Here is a 20,041-nt window from a genome sequence, read left to right as displayed (position 1 = left end):
TCGAGCCCTGGCAGATGTTCACGGTCAGTTGAGGTGCCCTCAATCTTCTAATTTACAGGGCTCTTGAGCTTTGGGATAGATTTTGGATTTCTGTGCGGATTAATTGTTCTTTTAATTAACTTCCCTGGGAGACGTGGTTTAAGAGTCAGCCAAGGGCAGGAGCGAAACCTTGACTGAAAGTTGCCTATTTCCTTTGAGTTTGTTCTCGGATGGGAACAAGGGATGGAGGGAAGGGAGGGGAAGTTAAACCCTCAAGCCGGGGGTCAGGTCTGCCCAGCTGGTGTTTGCGGAGGTGAAGTTCACAGGTCGGTCTGTAAGGTGAGGGGCGCGGCGCCGCGCACCCCGTGGCGAGCTCTGGGCTCTGGGGAGTCGGGTCTGGCCAGTGTGGAGAGAGCAGATTAACAGCCCAGGTGTCCCGGTTGGTGCGGCAGCTTCAGTGAAGTGAATTGTGCCTGGGTGTCCCCTGAGTTTAACCCTATAAAGCAAGTTGCTAGCTGCATCTGAATCTGAGAAAAGCTATGGAACTTCTGCCCTCAAATGCCCAGAACCGCAGCCTTACCCAGTCCCGTGTACAGTTTCGGGGGGTTCACGGACCCGCCTGGGATCCTGCCCACGCTGGTTAAGAACCGCAGCAGAAACGCGGGCACCACCTAAAGGAATTACGGAGCAGTGTGGAACCGAGCGCCCAGCTGCATCCTATCCTGAAACTCACCAACAGGTGGCATGATTATGGATGGCTCCCCCCACACCCCCACGCCTGCTTTTTCTAAGACCTTTTTATTTTTTTCTATCGATGTTTGTTCTGATTTTAGATGTTTTAAAAGCAATAAAGCATGACTGAGCCAATAGAAGCCTCCAATATGCATTCTCCCTGTGGTAATTTTCTTTGCAGATTCTAGTAGTGAAAATAATAGCTTGAGCTTTTTACTCTGTGTCAGGCACCGTGCTAAATGCTTCACATGTATTAACTCGTTTAACTTCCACACCAACCTGATAAAGAAGGAAATATCATCCCCATGTTATAGAGGAGGAAAGTGAAGCCCACGGGGCCCACAGTGAGGAAGTAGTTGCGCTCAGGTTGTTAAAGAGTGTGGACGGAATGTGTTTATGAAAAGTCACTTAACTGTGGTCTCTGTTGTCCCATCTCCCAGGTTTGGGACTTTGCCTTGAGGAGAGATTATGTAGAATAGTCTGGAACTGGCTGTTAAATTCTGTTGAATTCCTAGGATCTCAAGGTGGTCTTAAGTTACTCAGTGAAAATTAGAGGCAGGAAATGATAAAGGTAAACATATTTGAGGAAGTCTTTTGAAAGTTGTCTCCCCCCTCCCCCATTGCAGTATAATTGCCCATGAAGACTGCATTCATTCATCATCTAATTTTTCTCTTTTGCCTAAAAGTTCAACCCCATCTTTGTTTCCTTCTTTAAGAAAAATATGTACAAACTTAAAAGATTGATTAATATGTAAAAGCTGGCTCATACAATTCCAAAATGTGAGAAGTTGCGAAAAAAAGTCAAGGAAAAAAATGGCAGGAGTAATTTACACCGGTGAGGATTCCTTCCTATTTATATTCCACCTCCCATCTCATTTTCTGCTAGATTACTAAATACTATCAGTGCCACATGCATCTTTAATTTACACATCTCCTCCAAAGCTGCATTCCTCTCTAATTTTCTTAAAGTAGTTGAAGGCAGTTCCAGGCAAATCGGCCAGTGTTCCATCGCTAACCATGATCTCAAACCAGGATCTCTCCCCGCTTCCCCATTTTCATGGGGACACTCTGAGACAGAACCAGTTAGTACTCCTGATTACTTAGAACCTGAGCAGTGATTGGTGTTTTGGCAGAGAATGGGGACACTGATGATTAAATGACAACATTGGGAAAGTAATCCAGGTCCAGTGGTGGCTGCCCTCCCATGGCAGATTTCCATCACTGGCAGAGCAAACCTCACAGGAGCCTGGCCCCTCCAGTCCCACCTCCTCCTTTGTGTCCGGAGAGCAAGATGTGTAATCTTGGGCAAGTTACTTAGCTTCTCTGTGCCTTGCTTTTCTCATCTCTAAAAGGGATATATTAATAGGGTTGTTGGGTGTATTTAATGAACATAGAATGGTGCCTGGCATGTAGTAGAGCTTAATTAGTCTTAGCACCATCAAGTTATCACTGTTGTTAAATGAACCCCATAGAATTTCATTGCAGGTTATGTCAGTTCTGTAACCGGAAAGGGGCTTATCTCATCTCCCTGCTCTCCATCCTTCCAAAGCCAGAAAAATACCACCCAACTTAAAAACTTGCCTAAGGATTTTGGTGAATATCATTTGACAGATGACAAATTCAGGCAAGTTTGGGGGTTCTTTTGGACATTGTGAATTCTTTAATTTTTGATGCAAAATATTTGTATTTCTCCCATGACATTTAATGGTCAGTTGTTTACTGAATTCAGCACTAAGTTCCAGTTTTCTCACCTGTAAAATGAGAACAAAACTATACCCACCTCACAGGTTATTATGAGAATCAAATGAAATGGAAATGTGGAAGCTATTTATAAACTATAAAAATAAAGGGTTACACACAAAGTGAAATTGATTTTATAATACAGAAGTAGGTTTTATAATCCAGAAATAAAATTATTATTTTTCTGGCAGCTCCCAGAAGTAGGACTGGGTGTAGACCTAAAGGACATCCTAGGAGGCAAAATGTCATTAAGGATGTGTAGAGATGAAACAGGTCAGCTTCCCTGTGGATTTGAGACTGAGATCAATAGGAGGCATGAAGTAAGACATTTCTCCATTGCATGGAAATTATGTCTTTCAATGTAGACAGTGGGGGTTGGCCCAGAACACAGGTTTTCCTTACTGGGCAGCCATAATTAGGGAAAGTTCACTTAGAACATGGCCCTAAAGGTGTATATGGAGCCTTAGAAGCTGAGTTTCCCATATTTGCTTTTCCAAAATTTTATTTCCTCGGGATTTTTCTGTAATACTCCATATCCCCTGCAAAGGGGACCTTTCTTGTAGGAATAAATGATGCTTCATGTTTTTATGTTACTATGGTAACATGAAAAATAGATGACTTTTTCCATTAGCCCTATCTCTAAGGGCCTTTTGAAAGTGTGTTTGAACAGGGTCCTACTCTTCGGGCTGCCCACTAAAAGGGATGGGCAATGGGAAGTGGAGGTTGGGTCAACCAAAATGGGAATGGCCTGCCACACTGAACTGGGCATTTTGTGCTTGGTTTCCCATGCAAACCTCTGTAGCGTCTTCCCCAGCAGTGCCCTCAAATCACAACCAACCACCTGGAGGCTTTGGTAAACCAGATTGCCAGGTGGGAAGTAGGGGCGTTTGCATGGCTAACAAGTTCCCAGGTGTGGCTTATGCTGCTGGTGGGGAGGACAGGGGCGGGACACTTGGAGAACCACCGCTCTTCAGTCCCTTGTTAGGGAAGCTTCTGGCTTAACCAATTGCGTTTTATCTAAAAGTACATTCTGACGTTTATAAATGCCGCTGTGGATTTATGAGCCATGATTAAAGGTGCTTCTGTAGCCTGCCTTGTTGACCAGGGCAGAGTGAGAACTCTTGCTGAGATCTCTTAATTGTTCTAAGTGTTCTTAAACTTTACCCAGCAGAAGTGTGACAATCCTGTGTCATTAGACTTAAGCTAACCACTGTTAAGCATGTCACTCTTTCTTTTGGACTGCTAAAACTGACCGTTGTTTTGCTACCATTTCAAATATATATTTTTAATCCTCACTTGAGGATATGTTTTATTGATGGGGTGGGGGGCGAGAGAGACAGACAGACATTGGAGTGAGAAATATCAGTCGGTTTCCTCCTGTAAGCACCCCAACTGGGAATCGAACCCACAACCTTTTGGTGTATAGGACGATGCTCCAACCAACTGAGCCTCCCAGCCAGGGCCATTTCAAATAGTTTTAATCACCTATTTTAAAGTATAAACTCAATTTTACGCTAAATGCTAATATGTTTAAAATTGCATCTAGATAGAGAATTTGGGTCCTTTTATAATGACATTTGGTTTGATTTTTCTTTGCTTTCCCCTGTGAACTGTCAAGTATAAAACCCTTTCCTAGGAAAGCCTGAAATCTGGGCTACCAGAACCATCTCTTAGGAACTCTTCAAGTACAAGACACATTCCCTTTGTGTAAATCTGGGTAAATTCTTTTGAAACATTATGAATCGGTTGTATTGAATATGACTTAAGTAAATCGTTACCTGGGCTTAGAACAAGTTGGAGGCTTATTGAAATGGAACTTCATGTATTTGCTAGTGCCTTTTTTTTAAGTCATAGGAAACAATTTTCTTTCATATAGAGTCTCTCCCCCTGTCAAGTGAGTTCTATGCTCAGTATCTTTGCCTTTAATTTTTCGGTGTCACCTTACCTTGCAAAGCATCCACCCCACCCCCACCCCCCCTTCTTCCTCATACTTCTCAGGTACTTGTAGATGTTAGGGCTTCCCCAAGAAGGGATATGCACACAACTCCTTTGTGGAACAAGCTTATGCATATAACTTTGTGGAATTCCAGCCTACTATTGCCTTGCTTTTGTTTGTTTGTTTGTTTGTTTGTTTTAATTGTTGAATAAGACATTGCTGGCTGGGAACCTCAGCAGCAGAGTTCTGGTCCCTTCGTGCCCTGCCTTGGAATAACACTGGCTGGTGCTTGCCCCCTCTCTTCTGCTTGTTTGAGGGCTGCTGGGGGGCAGAGACTCTTGGTCTTCATCTCTGCCCTTGGCCCTTTGAGCGCAGGTAGAGCCTCAGAAGTGACCGCTAAGCACTTGGGGTGTCCTGTGCTGAATCCTCCAAGTGCACACTCAACTGGAAGACACTTGGCCATGTAGTTACCATTAATCCTGAAAAACTCTTTATTATGATAAGGGTGGTAGCATGTAAATTCTCACAACACTGAAACAAGTAGTAAAACAGTATTCTGAAGCCTGTTATTTAAAAATATAGATTATGATTTAATGTTTTTAATGATTATGAAAACATTTTTTTCCTCTAGAACCATTTGAAAAATTCTAGAAAGCATAAGAGAAAAACTGTTTTAATGACCTATGAAAAGAAAATATATTTTTAAGTTTGTTTCTCTTGGCAATGATATTTTAGGGGGGGAAACCCCGAACTTTTGTTTAATCATGAAACCAAATTTAAGTGAAAGCTTCATATTTAATAGTGTTCCCAGAAGCCTGGGTGAATAACTAGTTTATTTACATAATTGCCTGTGCCCAAGTTGTTATAGTAATGCCATTTCTGGTTTGAATGATGCATGGCATTGTAACTTCTAGCAGAAGCTGCTAAGTAGTTTCCTATTGGTTCCTTAAGCGTTAAAATGTTTTAATACCTCCAAATACACAATTGTGTTTATTAGATGCTACTATATAGCATTTGGAGTAAAAGGACCCATGCTTGTGTGGGAGATTTTTGTTGTTGTTTGCTCATTTGCTTTTTGTTTATTTTTGTTTTGTTTTTAAGACCAATACTTCTAGGTCAAAATATTGGATTCTTACAAAGAGGCCAGATCTTCAGCTTGAGTTCCTTAGGGCCTACGATCTGAGTTTGAATGAGGTCAGTCAGTAAACAAGTCTCCTGGCCACTTAGTGGATAGATGTACCTTGACTGTTCTTTCGTCATCTCTTGCCAGGTCTGAGGCATTCTCTGGGTAATTAATGTACTTCCAAAGGTACCGGAGATTAACTGACTAAATGGTACGTGTAATTTGGTGACACAAAAGCAGCTGAAGCTGATAAATGAGAGGTTTGCAATTACATACTCTGCTCCTGCCCTTCACAGGCCTTGGCAACCAACTGGGAAAACACAAACTTAGGCTACTTTTCTTAGTTGAAAGAAACAGTGGGACGGGAGGAGGTAGAAGAGAGTAAAGGGGGAATAAATGGTGATGGAAGGTCCTTGACTTGAGGGGGTGAACACACAATGCAATATACAGATGATATATTATAGAATTTTATACCTATAATACATAATTTTATTAACCAATGTCACCCCAATAAATTTTTTTAAATTTAAAAAAAGACAGGGACAGGGACAAGAGTGTGGTGAAGGTCTGGAGTGGGGCAGGGGCTGGGTGGAAGGGAGTAAAGGGGGGGGGGGACATACGTAATACTGTCAACAATAAAATAAAGAAGAAACAGCTCAAGACCTGTAACTTTCACCGTGGCAGTGACTCCGAGGAACTGGCGCACGAACTATGAAGGGACGTAAACTCTTCACCTTACTTGGCACCCAGCTCGGATGGACACTCAGCCTGGGCACTTCTCACCTTGAGATGGTTATTACTATTTTTGCGTCAGAGGAGCGCATCCCTGGGGCTGCTTGCACGCTGTACACACACCCACCCACCCCACCCCCCGCTGGCCAACTGAAACAATGACAGATGTTTTTTTGCACATAGCAGACCTTGGGTGTTATAATTAGGGTTTCAAGGGCTGAATCATAGGTCCCTGAACTAGAAGGAAGAAAGCAGGCCTGGGGCCTGAGCATTTTTTAGGGAGATGAGGTAAACTCAGACGTTACCCAGTTGGCGAATCCTCCTGGATCTGGACTCTCTCTGAACCTCATCAACCACAACCCTGCCCCCCCTCCATAAACAAACAAACAAACAAGCAAAACAAACACACTTCCCATGCTGGCCACTGTGCAGGCCACTGAGTGTTCACAGACGTGCGGGCCATTGGGGATGAGCCTTCCCTGCCAGCCTCAGCTACATCAGCTCACTCTTTATCCAGAATAAGACAAATCAGCATCTACAAACAAAGGAACCTAGAAACTCCCCAAATCTGACTCACTGGAGGCATCCAGTGAGGTAGGCATCCTACCAGATCTCTTTCTGGGAATGGATACAGATATTTCTATGTTCATTTTTTCCTTCACAAATGCTGTTTGATAGATTATGTTTTCAAAGCTGCCTTTCATTTGCAGTGTGTAGGGAAAATATTTCTGTGGCAGAAACAAACATCTTTTCAACCTATTATTTTTCAGTGACCGACACATTCCGTTATATAACTATCAGTTTATTTCTATATCCTTTATTGATTGAGATGTAGGTTGTTTCATACTTTTAAATCTTCAGACCTGAAATAAGAATTCTTGCAGCTAAATTATTACTAGCATCTTTCAGTTATCTTCTGTGGACTAATCCCCAGAAATGGGTTACGAGGTCAAAGGTACACGCTTTTTCACCTTGTAACATGTTTTACAATCTGTCCTCCAGAACAGTCACCCAAACTGATACTTCTACCACCTATGTGCGAATGCCTATCTCTCAGCAAACCTGCCTAGGGTGAATATTATCACTTTCTAGAATTTTCTAATTATGTTAGCAAATGGCATCTCATTCTTTTAATTTGTATTTCTTTGGGTTAGACCAAAGTTTGGTACAATTTAATGATTTTTCATGTTTGAGTATTTGAATTTATTTGCTTGTGAATTACTTATTTCTGTCCCTAGACCATGTTTTGCATAGGTTATTTTCTTATCAATTTGTAAGCAGTTTTTAGATACGTTGAAAATGTTTTCTTTATTTTGCCTTTTGAATTAATGTGTTGTGTTTGGGTTTACAGAAGCATGTTTGTTCTTTTACTTTTAAGAACTTAAAATCCTCATCATTCCTTTATGATTTCTACTTTGCATAATACTCAGGCTTGGAGTAGGATGGCATTTCAATGACTGTTTGATCTCTCATTTTCCCTTGTACTTTTCTGTTGTTACTTTTGGGGTTTAAATTTCAATTCCTTGGGAATGTATTTTGGTGTAAGATGTGAGATAAGACTCTAACTTGCCTTTTGTTAAATAGTGATCCAGTTACTCTAACACCATTTGTTGAATAATTTATTCTCTACTCACTGAATTTAAATCCCACTTTTTGTCACTTGATACATTCTTAGGAGTACCTGGGTCTGTCTGTGGAATTTCTGTTCTGTCCCATTAATATGAGGCTCACCCTGTAGTGAACCATTCTTTGGGGTTGGGAACGCATCATTGCCCCAAAAGTTGGAGCAGAAATTATTGAGAACTAGGAAAGCAGACACTGTATTATAGTGACTATCACTTCACTTCTCCCTCTCATGGCAAGACTTCTCTTTCCCTCCCACCCAGGGAATGTTGGAAGAAGAAAAACCTGTGGTGGCGGAGAGGATTACTTACCATGTTTCAGTCCCTGGGGAGAAAGGATGTCTTACCTCTTCCTCAGCTTGGTTGAAGACCGATGGGTGTTGGGTCTCTACTGAAAGGCATGGTGAACCTGCCAATGCTCTTGTATTCTTTCTGGAACTTTGTGCTTTCCAGGATTTGGGGGTCACAAGGCAGGCCTACAGTCCGCCATGTGACATTCTAGTTAACAGAGACTGTATTTTCATGTCCCCTTCTCAAATGGGAGTACTGAGGAGTATGCCATGGCATTTTTTGGCACCACAGACCAAACCTAGCACATCTCCCTGGAACAAAGAATAATTAAAGAATCTAAAAGCAACTTATCTGGCAAGTTATGTTTCTATATTAAAACATACTCTATTAGTGAATAGAATGGAAGATGGAAATACCAAAATTAACTTTTAGAATGTAGGACCTCAATAAATGAAGGTGTGTGTTTTTCCTTTGATTGTTTTAGACTGTGCCCTCAGACCCTGAAGGAATGGGTCTGAGTTCCTTCTCTTTGTCATTTCAGGGATTTTAATGGAAATTTTTGAGAAATACTGTCCCATGTGGCTGAATAATTTTCAGATATTTAAAGTAGAACAAGACAGTAACTAAAACGAATACCTTTATCATATTCTTCTTTCTTTGAATTTAATTTGTTTTTCCTTTTCAGACTTTTCCTAAGGTTCTTTCTTCTTTTCTAATATATTTATTCGGTGTTATAAATTGGCCTCTAAGCACTGCTTTTACTACATCCCACACATTTGGATGAGCTATATTTCTACTTTTATTTAATTCGAAATATTTTTTGATTTCTGAGATTTCTTCTTTGACCCATGTGTTATATAGAAGTGGGTTGCCTAATCTTCAGTATTTAGCTCTTTTGTTGTCTGAAAGCAAACAATGAATGACTTCTAGTCTTTTAAATTTGTTAGGGTATGTTTTATAGCCCAAAATGTGGTCTGATTTGATGAATAATCCATGTGAGCTTGAGGAGAATGTATAACCTTCTGTTGTTGGATGCAGTAGTCTATAGATGTCAATTATATCAAGTTGGTTGATGGGGTTGAGTTCATTTAGGTCCTTACTGATTTTCTGCCTGCTGGATCTGTCCATTTCTGATAAAGGAGTGTTGAAGTCTCCAGCTATGATAATGGATTTATCTGTTTCTCCTTGGAGTTCAGTTAATTTTTGCCTCGTGCATTTTGACGTTCTGTTGTTAGGCACATACATGTTAAAAATTGTTATGTAACATCATCATTCTTTAATGATTCAGAAGCTTTTGCAGGGTCTCTTGGTAACTGAAGGTCATAACTAGTAAACTCTCATCCCCACATGGTACCTGTAATTATTGCAGAACTTTCATTACTTCCTGTGGATGAGAAGTTCCAGTGAGTAGTTTTCTTCCTGACTTAGTTTAGCAAAAACTCTGCTCTATTTTAAATTTCCTTGGGAGAGAAAAAAATGCAAAAGACATTACTCCAAATTCCTGGACCAGTGCTCTATTAGGATCAAGAGAGTGGGACCCTTGACTGAGGCCATCATTTCAAGTAAGTTCTAATTGTGACCCTTCTGTAGGTTGTAGAAGGTTTCAGGGAATGAACTGGTTATGCCTCAGTGAATAACTTAAAAGTTAGAGATTTACGCTTAGGAAAACAACATCAACTAACTGTGTAATGTGAGCTTATTTTCTTGTGAAGTGCCTCTTTCCTCTACTCTGGAAGAGAGGGAAAAATAAACAAAAGTCCTTTCAACTAAATTGGATTTTTTGATTTCACATAAAAGGCAGGACATTTTTTTTCTTTTAACAATAATAACAGGCATTCGGAGTATCTTCACTGTCATCCCTTGTAGACTATATCCAAGTGATCAAACAGTAGTTGTGATTTTTGTGAACTGGGCCTAATGTGATTCTTAATTCACCTAAGGTAGCTACTTTATTCAGTTAATGCTGTATTATAGTGCCAAAGGAATGAATAGCAAAAATAAGATTTATCAGCTCAAAGGGAGGGATGCTGTTTATTTGTTGAGATTATTTATTTTATGCATGGATTGTTCAGATTCCCTGCTGAGTTTGGTGATATTAATGCAGAAGGCCGTGACCTAGCTTTTGCACCCTGCCCTTGAATTTTTTATAGATTGTAGCCAAAGCAGACACACAGTTTTTCACACTATGATGAGATACACAGTGGGCATCTCGGGCTCAAGAGGAGGGTTCTTGGTATGACAGGGCAAGGCACTCTTTGGGGAGATAATGGCCATCACTTAGAACAGTGCCTGTACATGGTAATTTCTTTTAAGCCCTTTATGTGTAGCACAAACTCCTTTAACCCATCTACAAATCCTGTGAGATGTGGTGATTATCCCCATTTTGCAGATAAGGAAACTGAGGCACAAAATATAAAGTAACTCACCCAAGCTCCCATAGTCAGCAAGTGGCTGAATAAGCATTTGAACCCAGGATCCTTGCCTGCTGACCTAGCCATCCCACTGTTCTGCTGCTCTGTGTCTGTCATGGAAGCTCTGGGTGCTGAGGCGTCTGGAGGCACTCACATCGGAGAGTGTCATTTTGTAGCAGATATTAGGTTCAATGTAATCAGATTTTCAAACAGCCACTGCCCCAAATATTTACCATATTGAGAGTAATTGCCATGCAGGTAAGTGTCATGCTGGCCAAAAAGAATTTTATTACTTCCCAATGCTGTGAAATATCATAAAGAAAAGAGAGTGGGAGAGTTCTTTCTTCTCTCCTTCAGTCAGAGTTCAGAAGACAGAGAATCACATGAGTTGACATTTTTTGTTGTGGCCAGGGAATCTCTAGTAATAAATTCATTAATGGAGGCCTGTTTATATTTCTACCATAAACTTTTTAAAGGTGTTGTTTTTTAAAGGTGTTATTTTAAAGGGCTATCTCTTCTGTTTACAGTTCGCATGCCGTGGCTTTCAGGCATAGTCTCTAAGACCCTCTGCTAGGGTGCTGGCATCACCTCCTCCTCACCCCATTTCCACACCTCCCCAGGTGATGTTTCCCCCAAAATAACAGCAGAAGATGGCAGAGTCTTTAACACTTCTACTTTCACACATTTAGTTCTTCACAGTCCAACTCAGGATAGAATCTGGGTTAGCACATTTGCTAATAGCTGGCTGGCTTTCAGACTCTTCACCCCCAACTTTAGCAATGACACATGCCCACGAAACACACAGGCATTTCCACTGACTTGATGGAATAGCCCCTCAGGACAAAAGTAGCATTTATGGTTTCACCTGTGCATGGGGACGTTCTTCATGCAGCTGGCAGCATATTTTGATGGCCTTTACGCCTCTGAATAGATAATTTAGTACCCGGATCCTTGGGTGTTAGAGGAATGCCATGGTGTGGGCTCTACCCGTGTTTATTAAAGGCAGTTTCCCCCTTAAGATAAAGGTGGTGTGCGCACTGGCAAACTATTGCTAACACGTGAAACAGCCCGTGGGACGGATCTCTTCTGCAGTGAGTGAGCAGCTGAAAAAAAATGTGGGTTTTAAAAATCAGTGTCTTAATTATAGGACTTTTTTTCTAAAAATCCTTTTCTAGAACAATCTCCCCTTAATTGGTTTGCTTAAAATAGATCACCTTCGCTAAAGCGCCCCCAGACCCCCGCCCCCCACGTTGACGACTTGGTAGTTAGGTAAAGGCCCATCCTGCTGGCCCTTGGGGGAGGAAATGCTGTTAAGAAACCAGGAAACTAAACTATCTCCTAAGATTTAAATGCACAGATAGTAGCTCCTTATAAAAATCCCGTTGTTCTCAGAGCTGAGGGCCTGCTTGTGTTTTCCACGGGGCTCTGCACCCCACCCCACAGGCTTCCTTGATCTTCACTTGCGTCACCTAATCTCTAGTGACCCACTATCAAACGTTCCTTCCTCTCATTGATGTTCGTTGTAACATTCAGCAGGAGGAAAAAAGAAAGAAAGGTTTAAACTTTTGGAACAGGACCGTCCCTTTGGGTCAAAATTTTTTCATCTTTTCACTTTGCACCTCAGAACCCAGAAAACCAAAATGACAGGGAGCTGGTGAGTGATGACAAGGACAAGACTTTGGTGAAATGAGCCTGCTCTTTCCCAGCAGAAAAGAAAATAAATGTGCTTAATCACCCAGAGATGGGCTTCACCTACTAATCAGGCACCAATGCTTTCCGGCTGTTTGCTCTTCTCTGAGAGGAGCCACCTGAAGCAGGGACAGGGTTTGGCCCCAGTGGGTGACTGTTCACAGGCCAAGGATGGAGACGGTCTGTCTGAGAGGCAGCTCCCCCTGCAGAGAGCTCCCCCCAGCCTGCCTTGCAGAGGGACAGTTTATCTGAGCTCCCAGAGGGGTGTGGATATCTTTGTTATGTCAGAAAATGGGATGTGATATATGTCTTCCATGGAATATACCATTAAGCAAGGCAGGTACCCGCTGCCCTTGTGATTGGGGAGAGGCTCAGGCTGCAAGGTGCAACCCCCCCCCCCATGTGCATGGTCTTCATCTCTGAGGGCTCCATGGCCCCAGGGCCTGGTTCTGGCTCAGCCAAGGATGCCCTCTGAGGGCCGTGATGTCATCTGACCCCGTTGTGAGCTGAGCAAAAGTGGGCGAACAGCCTCATTGTTTGGCCTTGAAGATAAAGTCATTAATTTTTTGTGAAAAAGCATGTTTAGGCTCTCAATAGAAAGCATGAAAGAAAGCTGGGTTGTTCTGAACTACCTACCTACGTGCTGTTCTTGGTTTTCTCCTGTTTAATAAATGGTTCAGTCATTGTTTCCACCTGGGCTGTTTATCCCCTGATGAGCTGGCTATTTTCAGAGGCTTCAGAGCAGAAATTTTCTGAAAATCTAGGGCTTTGTTTATATTAAAACCTTTGGCTTTGAGGAGGCAGAGAAATGGGTAGAAATAACTATTGATATTCTCAGGTTCTACCTCCCTTATGCGGGGGGGAAAGAATCCAGTTTGATTTTGTCATACCAGCGGTGCTTCTGGATGCCTCTTGCTCCGTTGGCAGTAGCTGTGTGTGTGAGTGTGTGCGTGCGTGTGTGTGTGTGTGAGTGTGTGCGTGTGTGTGTGTGTGTGTGTGTGTTTCATCTAGAGATTTCCTTTACTACTTCACGGACTTTTTCTTTCTTCTATTCTCAACTTCTGCAGTGCCTTGCACAATACCTGACATTTAATGGTTGACAAATACATTTTTATTGATAACAATTTACCCCCAGAGTCTCTCTTCACTTCTCTCTCCTTTTCCTTCTCCCCCCTCCCACCCTCATTTCCCAAACATTGTTGACATAACAACAGATGTTTTATGAGCAGAAATGGGAAATGGGTCCACTTTCTGTAACCACTTGGAAGTGGCTGTTTGAAAGGATTTAAGGCCATATCTGTGTCCGTGGGAATAGTGCTGTGATCAATTAGTAATGTCTGCTGTGGGCTCGGTGTGAACGTGATGATACATGCAGTATATTTGATTCCTGCTCGAGATGGTAGGACACTTTTCCTTTAAGTTAAAATGTTTTAATTTATCTTTATTGTTGAAATTATTACAAATGTCCCCTTTTTTCCACCATCGATCCCCTCAACCCTGTATCGCCCCCTCCCGAACCAGGCCTTCACTGCACTGTTTTCTGTGTCCATGGGTTATGCATATATACATATAAGTTCTTAGGTTAATCTTTTCCTACCCACCCCTGCCTTCCCTCTGAGATTTGTCAGTCTTTTCCATGCTTCTATGTCTCTGGGTCTATTTTGTTCATTGGTTTATTTTGTTCATTATATTCCACATATGAGTAAGATCATGTCATACTTGTCCTACTCTGACCAGCTTATTTCACTTAGCATAATACTCTCCAGGTCCATCCATGCTGTCCCAAAGGGTAAGGGATCCATCTTTTTTACAGCTGCATAGTATTCCATGGTGTAAATATCCGAGAAGATGCTTGATATGATTTCAGCCTTCTTGAACTTGTAGAAATAGGACACTTTTCTTAAGAATGAGACAAAGACATGTGTTTTCAATGAATTAGTTGAAGTTGGTCCCACTTGTGTTATTTACATTTCATGCCCTTTTTAATATACTACTCTGATTTTTAAAAGGTGTTCCATAAACCTAATACTGAAGTCATAGAAGTGCTACAGAGTCCTGTTAGGCAGGATTAGCATCCCAGCAAGACAAGCAGCCTATGAGGGTGTGGCCTGGTATCTCCTGTCATCATTCGGGACACGGGCATTTGCCTCCCTTCAAAGTAAGAAGCGGAAAACCACAGCTAGTGCTGGGTGACAAAGCTCTGTGGTGGTGTTCAAGTCAACAGATCTGGGGCCCTTATTGAGTTATCAGTAGGAATGTTCTGGCTGCCTCCTGTCTTAGAGGGGAGGACTCATTTCCCAAGAGGATATGTGGCATGTTGAGTGCTCAGCTGAGTAGCCATCTCGTTATCAGTACACCTGCACCAGTGGGGTGACTGTCCACAGGCTGTGGAGGGCTCTGAAGGAAAGGAGAGAGCTGAACTGGGCTGTGCCCACAGGGGCCATAAAAGATGCTGCAAAGACAGGACATTTAGGCCAGAAAAACCCAGAGCAGAGAATACCTCTGGGCCTGTACATTTGCACCTTGCACGTGTTCTGGTCTCAAGTCAGCACAGAGCCTGTTAACTTTGCTCCTTGCCGGCCCTTCACTTCTGAGCCTGGATACTTTAGTCCAGGCCACAGGCAGTGGCAGAGAGGTACAGACGCCTTGGGCACAACCATCATCATCCCGAGGCTATCTTATCCTGATGTCCAATGTGTGTCTCTCAGGAAAGCCTTGGACCTGCCTGGAGATGACCCAGGGAGGAACCTTCATTTTAGCATGTAGCATCCTGGAGGATCTCAGGGATAGTGGGCAGACCCTGGAAGGGACTTCATTAAAAGCTCTTTAGAGAAGTTTGAGAACATCATGACCAAGACAAGACTGACCTGTATGGATTTGACTCGTGTGGGCATCCAGCCTGCTAATGGGTTTCTCTAGGCCTGTGTTCTGGTGCATTTATCCATTTGTTTGCTTTTTAATTTTTTGAGAAAGATGGGTGATCAGGAAAGGGTTTTGAGGACATTGATGTTTCCCATGAACTGCCCTTGACAGTAGAAGAAGGCCTGTGAAGGTGAAGAGAAGGCAGAGGGATAGTAGAGGTAAAGACAGGGTAAAAAGAGGCGGTCCCTGAAGGGACGGGACCAAAGCCTACCTCCCGTGTGCAGTCCTCCCAAGTTCAGTGCGTCCTGTCAGCTCTGATTATATCATACTCTACATCCGACCACTTCCCACATCCTTTCCTACTTCCCCTCGTCTTTCACCTGAACTTCTGCAATAATCTCATCTTTACTCCTCCAGTTTCCAGTTTTGCCTCTGGTGAGGCCTCTTCTGTTCTCAGTACCCCAAGTGATCCCTTCATATACATCATGCTGTTGCTTCTCTGCTCAAAACCCTCTGGTAGCTGCTCAGCTTAGAATAAAATTCAGATTCCTAGCACTCCCCACAAGAAATGTCTGCCTTGGCATCTCTCCAGCCTCATTTCCCACCACTTTCCTGCTCTAGCCACACCAGCCTTCTCGTTCTTCTTTGAACAGGCTAAGTTCACTCCCACCACAGGACCTTTGCACTTTCTGCTGCTTTAGCTTTGGATGCCCTTCCCCCAGATATTTGCAGGACTGGCTCCCTAATTTTATTGAGGCCTCTATTAGATGTCACTAGTTCAGAAGGAACATCCACAATGACTCTCTTCATCTACACATTTCCAGTATCTGCATTATTTCTTAGAGATCTGTCATCATAGATAAGTTCTTATGGTGTCTTATTTCAGAATGAAAGAACCTAGATTCCACAAAATCCTTATAAAGTTTTGCTGTTCAAATAGGAGTCTTCTTTGATTTGCACCCCCTAGACATCTCTATGGAACTGTCTGACAGGTTTGGCTTGAAAAGGAACTGATTTCTTTTAGCAAGTATTGTTGAGAGATGTCTATGTGTCAGGCACTATTTGGGCACCGAGAATACAGCAAGCCAAAAAATCCCTACCTCTCCCCCACCCCCACTTGATCCCAAAAGGACAGAAAATGAGCAGGCATATAATAAAATGTCAGGTTGTGATAGTGCTGTGGATGGGGAGTGAGCTGCTCGCTTCTTGTCCTTGTCATAGGTTTTTACAGAAGGGCGATGTGGGACATTTAAAAGGCCCCCAGTGCTGTCCTGTTCCTTTCCTGCCTGAAGTGTAAGAAAAGACAGGAAGAGGAGGATGGGAAAGTCCTCTAACTGTACCTTCATGTTATGATAAAGGCTGTGCTTGACACCTGCTTGGGAGCCATGCTTAGATGCAGCTGGAAGGTCAGGAAATGGGATGAAACCGTCTTTTAGCAACTCCTAGATTCTGTGCCCTCAGTCTCCGAGCTCACACAGCTGACATCAGGTTGAAAATCTGATGTCATAAGTCACCCTTAGCTGAGAAACAGCACATCTAGGAAACATCATCTGTTTTACATCAGGGGCCACAGAGGCCAGTTGCCCTGAAACTGGGATACTGGATTTCCTTGGTTGGTTCAGAGGCTGCTTCAATTCCTGACTGTGCCTGTCAACCTCTCTGTTGGAAAACTTCTCTTGAAGACCCCTCACCCATTATCCCCCCCTTTCCTCCCCTCCAGCACCTCCCCTGCCTTCTCTCTGGCCTGTTTCCGCAGGGAATGTGATTCCCCTCTGCTTTCTCTCATCTGACATGTGCCCCGTTTGAGAGGGAGGCACAGGGTACACGACAGCCCAGCCTGTCAGATCAGCCACTGACAAAGCTGGTCCTTGCTTCTCTTGGGAGTCACTGTCAGTGTTTAGTGAGCACAGGCCTACAACCCATTTCACAACACAGGAGAATAAGTGTGCTTCTTGCCCTCTGAGTGTTCAGCTGGCTGGATTTCACAGTGATGGCAAGAGCTGGCTGCGGAGTGAGCTCTGTTGTCTGTCTTTACACTCTGCCAAGCTGATGGGGCAGCGATGATGCCCAGAGCCATGGGGCTCGGTGGAAGGCTGTGCAGTGTCCCTCTGCATTTATAGAAAAGTTCAACCCTTGCTGCTTATGCCAGCTTGGCCTTCCCAGGAGAAGGACATTGTACTTGAACTTAGGGAAACAGTAAGACTAGACAGTTCAGAATGTGAAGAAAATAATATGGCTTCACAGTGTTGTAATTATTATCAGCTGATTTTTTTTAATAGACATTTTTAGAGCAGTTTTAGGTTTATAGAAAAATTTAGTGGAAAGGTCAGAGTTCCCATATACTTCCTTACCCCACCCCACGCAATTTCCCTCATTATTAACATCTTGCCTCGATGTGGTACATTTGCAACAATTGATGGGCCATTATTGGTGCATTATTATTAACTAAAGTCAATGTTTTTTAACTAAAGTTAAATGTAAACTACAGTTCTAGTTTACACTTTGGTTTATTCTTTGTACTGTGCATTCTCTAAGTTCTGACAAATATATAATGACCTGTACCCACCATTGTAGTATCATACAAGATAGTGTCCCTGCCCTCACAACCCCCTGTGTTTCTCCCATTTATCCCTTCCTTCCCTTGTTCCAAGCCCCTGGCAACCACCGACCTTTTTACTGTTCCATAGATTTGCCTTTTCCAGAATGGCATATAATTGGGATCACACAGTCTCAGTCCATGGATTTTTCTGATTGTCTTTCACTTAGTAATATGCATTTAAGGGTTCTCCCTGTTTTTTATGGCTTCATACCTCTTTTTTCATTGCTGCATAGTACTCCATTGTCTAGACGTACCACCGGGTATCCATTCACCTATGGAAGGATGTCTTGGTTACTTCCAAGTTTGGGCTAATAGGAATAAAGCTGCTATAAACATTCATGTGCAGGTTTTTCTGTGGACATAAGTTTTCAGTCATTTGGAATAAATACCAATGAGCTCTGTTGCCAGACCAGATGGTAAGACTATGTTTAATTTTGCAAGAAACCACCAAACTGCCCTCTAAAGTGGCTGCACCATTTATTCAGCTGATTTTGGTTCCTACACCACTTTCATTGAGATGAGTCTGGTTTTCCTAGACAATAATACACTGAATGTTAGTAATCTAAGACCCTTTTCTCTGCACCCCTCCCTCCCTGGGACTTAAACGTGCAGGGCTGCCACCCACATTCCTCTCTCTGCCATCCTCCTATTCTTGCCAGAGCTAAGCCATCCTGGCGGAAAGCTTCCTCTTCTTGCTCCTTCAGCTTCTTTGCTTCTCATCTCTACCCTGTTTTCAAAGAGGTAAATAGGGACGGGGCAGGAGCAAGGCCACTGGGAGAGATCCACTCCCATTTTCCCCTGGAAGAGCTACTGTTTCTTCCCTGGGTTTTTGTCTTCCTTTAAAATGCTTTAAGTTGACACCACTAGAAGGAATGTGATGCCCTCTGCACCAAAACTCTGGGGACAGGCATGCCTGTTCCTTACTGGTTGTGTCAGTCCACAGATGAGACTCTTCCCATACAACTGGGAACAGCTTCACTATATATGGCCAGAAGAACTCATGTTGCCCCAAGAGAAATATGTCAGGGGCCCTAAAATCTGGCAGTGGCCCAGGAGAGAGTCAAATGCATCATATCTCCCATCATTTCCCTCCTTCTTGGGGCTCCTGGGAGTCCCTCTGAAACCCCGTGACTATAAAACACTGGGAGTGGGTTTGTGGCTTGTCGGTCTTTTTACTTTATAGGAAGGTTCATATTGTGCAATCCAAATACTTTGGGTTAATGTAGAGACAGACAGACAGATGAACATAAGAAAAGAGGGAATTACTGAATGGGTAAGGGAGCATCCCAGTTAACTGAGGGCAGGCTGATCACCACAGTTACTCTACAAGCTTCCCCGAGACCATTTGCAAGACTAATGAGTGACCCTGTCTGTTCATGTGACTGCCAGCTTGTTCCATTTCCCGAGTTTTGGGTGCTCCTGCCCATTCATTTGGAGGCTGAATAACCTGTAGTTGAAGGGACTTTCCCTGTTGGGGTCCAAAATCACAGAGTGCACTATTAGCGTCTTATGCAGGACAAAGTCCTGTGCATTACAGCAATTTAGCATCCAGCTCTCACCCGCTAAATACCAGGAGTGCCCCTGAATCACTGTGACAATGAAAAACTACTGCCACCAGTTTCCAGATGCCCCCTAGGAGGCATCAATGAGAACCCCGGGGCTAGGGGTGGTCTGGTCGGAGTCTCCCAGGGAAAGGAGGTCAGTGTGAGCACCTCCTGCCCAACCCTCATGCAGGCCCTTCTCAGCAGCTGGTCCCTCCATTATCACTTCAGCCCTTTCTCACCTGCTTCCTCCCCGCCCTGCTCCTCCTCTTCCTCCTCCTGCTCCTCACTTCCAGGGCCCAAGGGAAAGAACACAGACACTGCCCCAGCATGCAGCGTGATGTGGGTTGAGAAATGTGAGGTTATAAGTACTTCATGGTGTTTTCCCCTTAACTCTTGAAAATCTGCAGTTCTGGAAACTTGTCTCCCCTGTTTGAACCCTGCTTCTTCATTAGTGGCCATGATCTAGTCAAATGAGTTCTCCACAGGCGTGTTCTGTGGCCATCCCTGAAAACACAGAACACACTGGAAGCCTGACAATGGTGATCAGCAATTGGTGCAACACTGTCCCCTCTGTCCCCCCACCCCCAGGCTGCTGCCACATTGCTCTGAAATTCTGCCAAGTCACACGGGTATTTATCTTGGCCCAAACCCCAAACTTCACAGTGCCTTCTGCAGGGTGGTTCCGGGCTGCCCTGAGTGGCGCGGTGGGAAGGGGTGAGTTTGTCATCGCCAAGCTATTCACGTGGAGGAAGTGGGACAGAGGTCAAGGATTGCTTATTTT

General features: G+C 43.3%; 1 protein-coding gene across 1 annotated transcript in view; it reads left to right on the top strand.

Moving 5' to 3' along the window:
• TGFA (transforming growth factor alpha) overlaps positions 1-20,041 on the top strand; it is an 87,702-nt gene that overhangs the window by 696 nt on the left and 66,965 nt on the right. The window lies entirely within an intron of this gene.

The sequence above is a fragment of the Miniopterus schreibersii genome, assembly GCF_964146895.1.
Source record: "Miniopterus schreibersii genome assembly, chromosome: 13".
In the NCBI taxonomy this organism is placed as follows: domain Eukaryota; kingdom Metazoa; phylum Chordata; class Mammalia; order Chiroptera; family Miniopteridae; genus Miniopterus; species Miniopterus schreibersii.
This window is presented reverse-complemented; position numbering and strand designations above follow the sequence as displayed.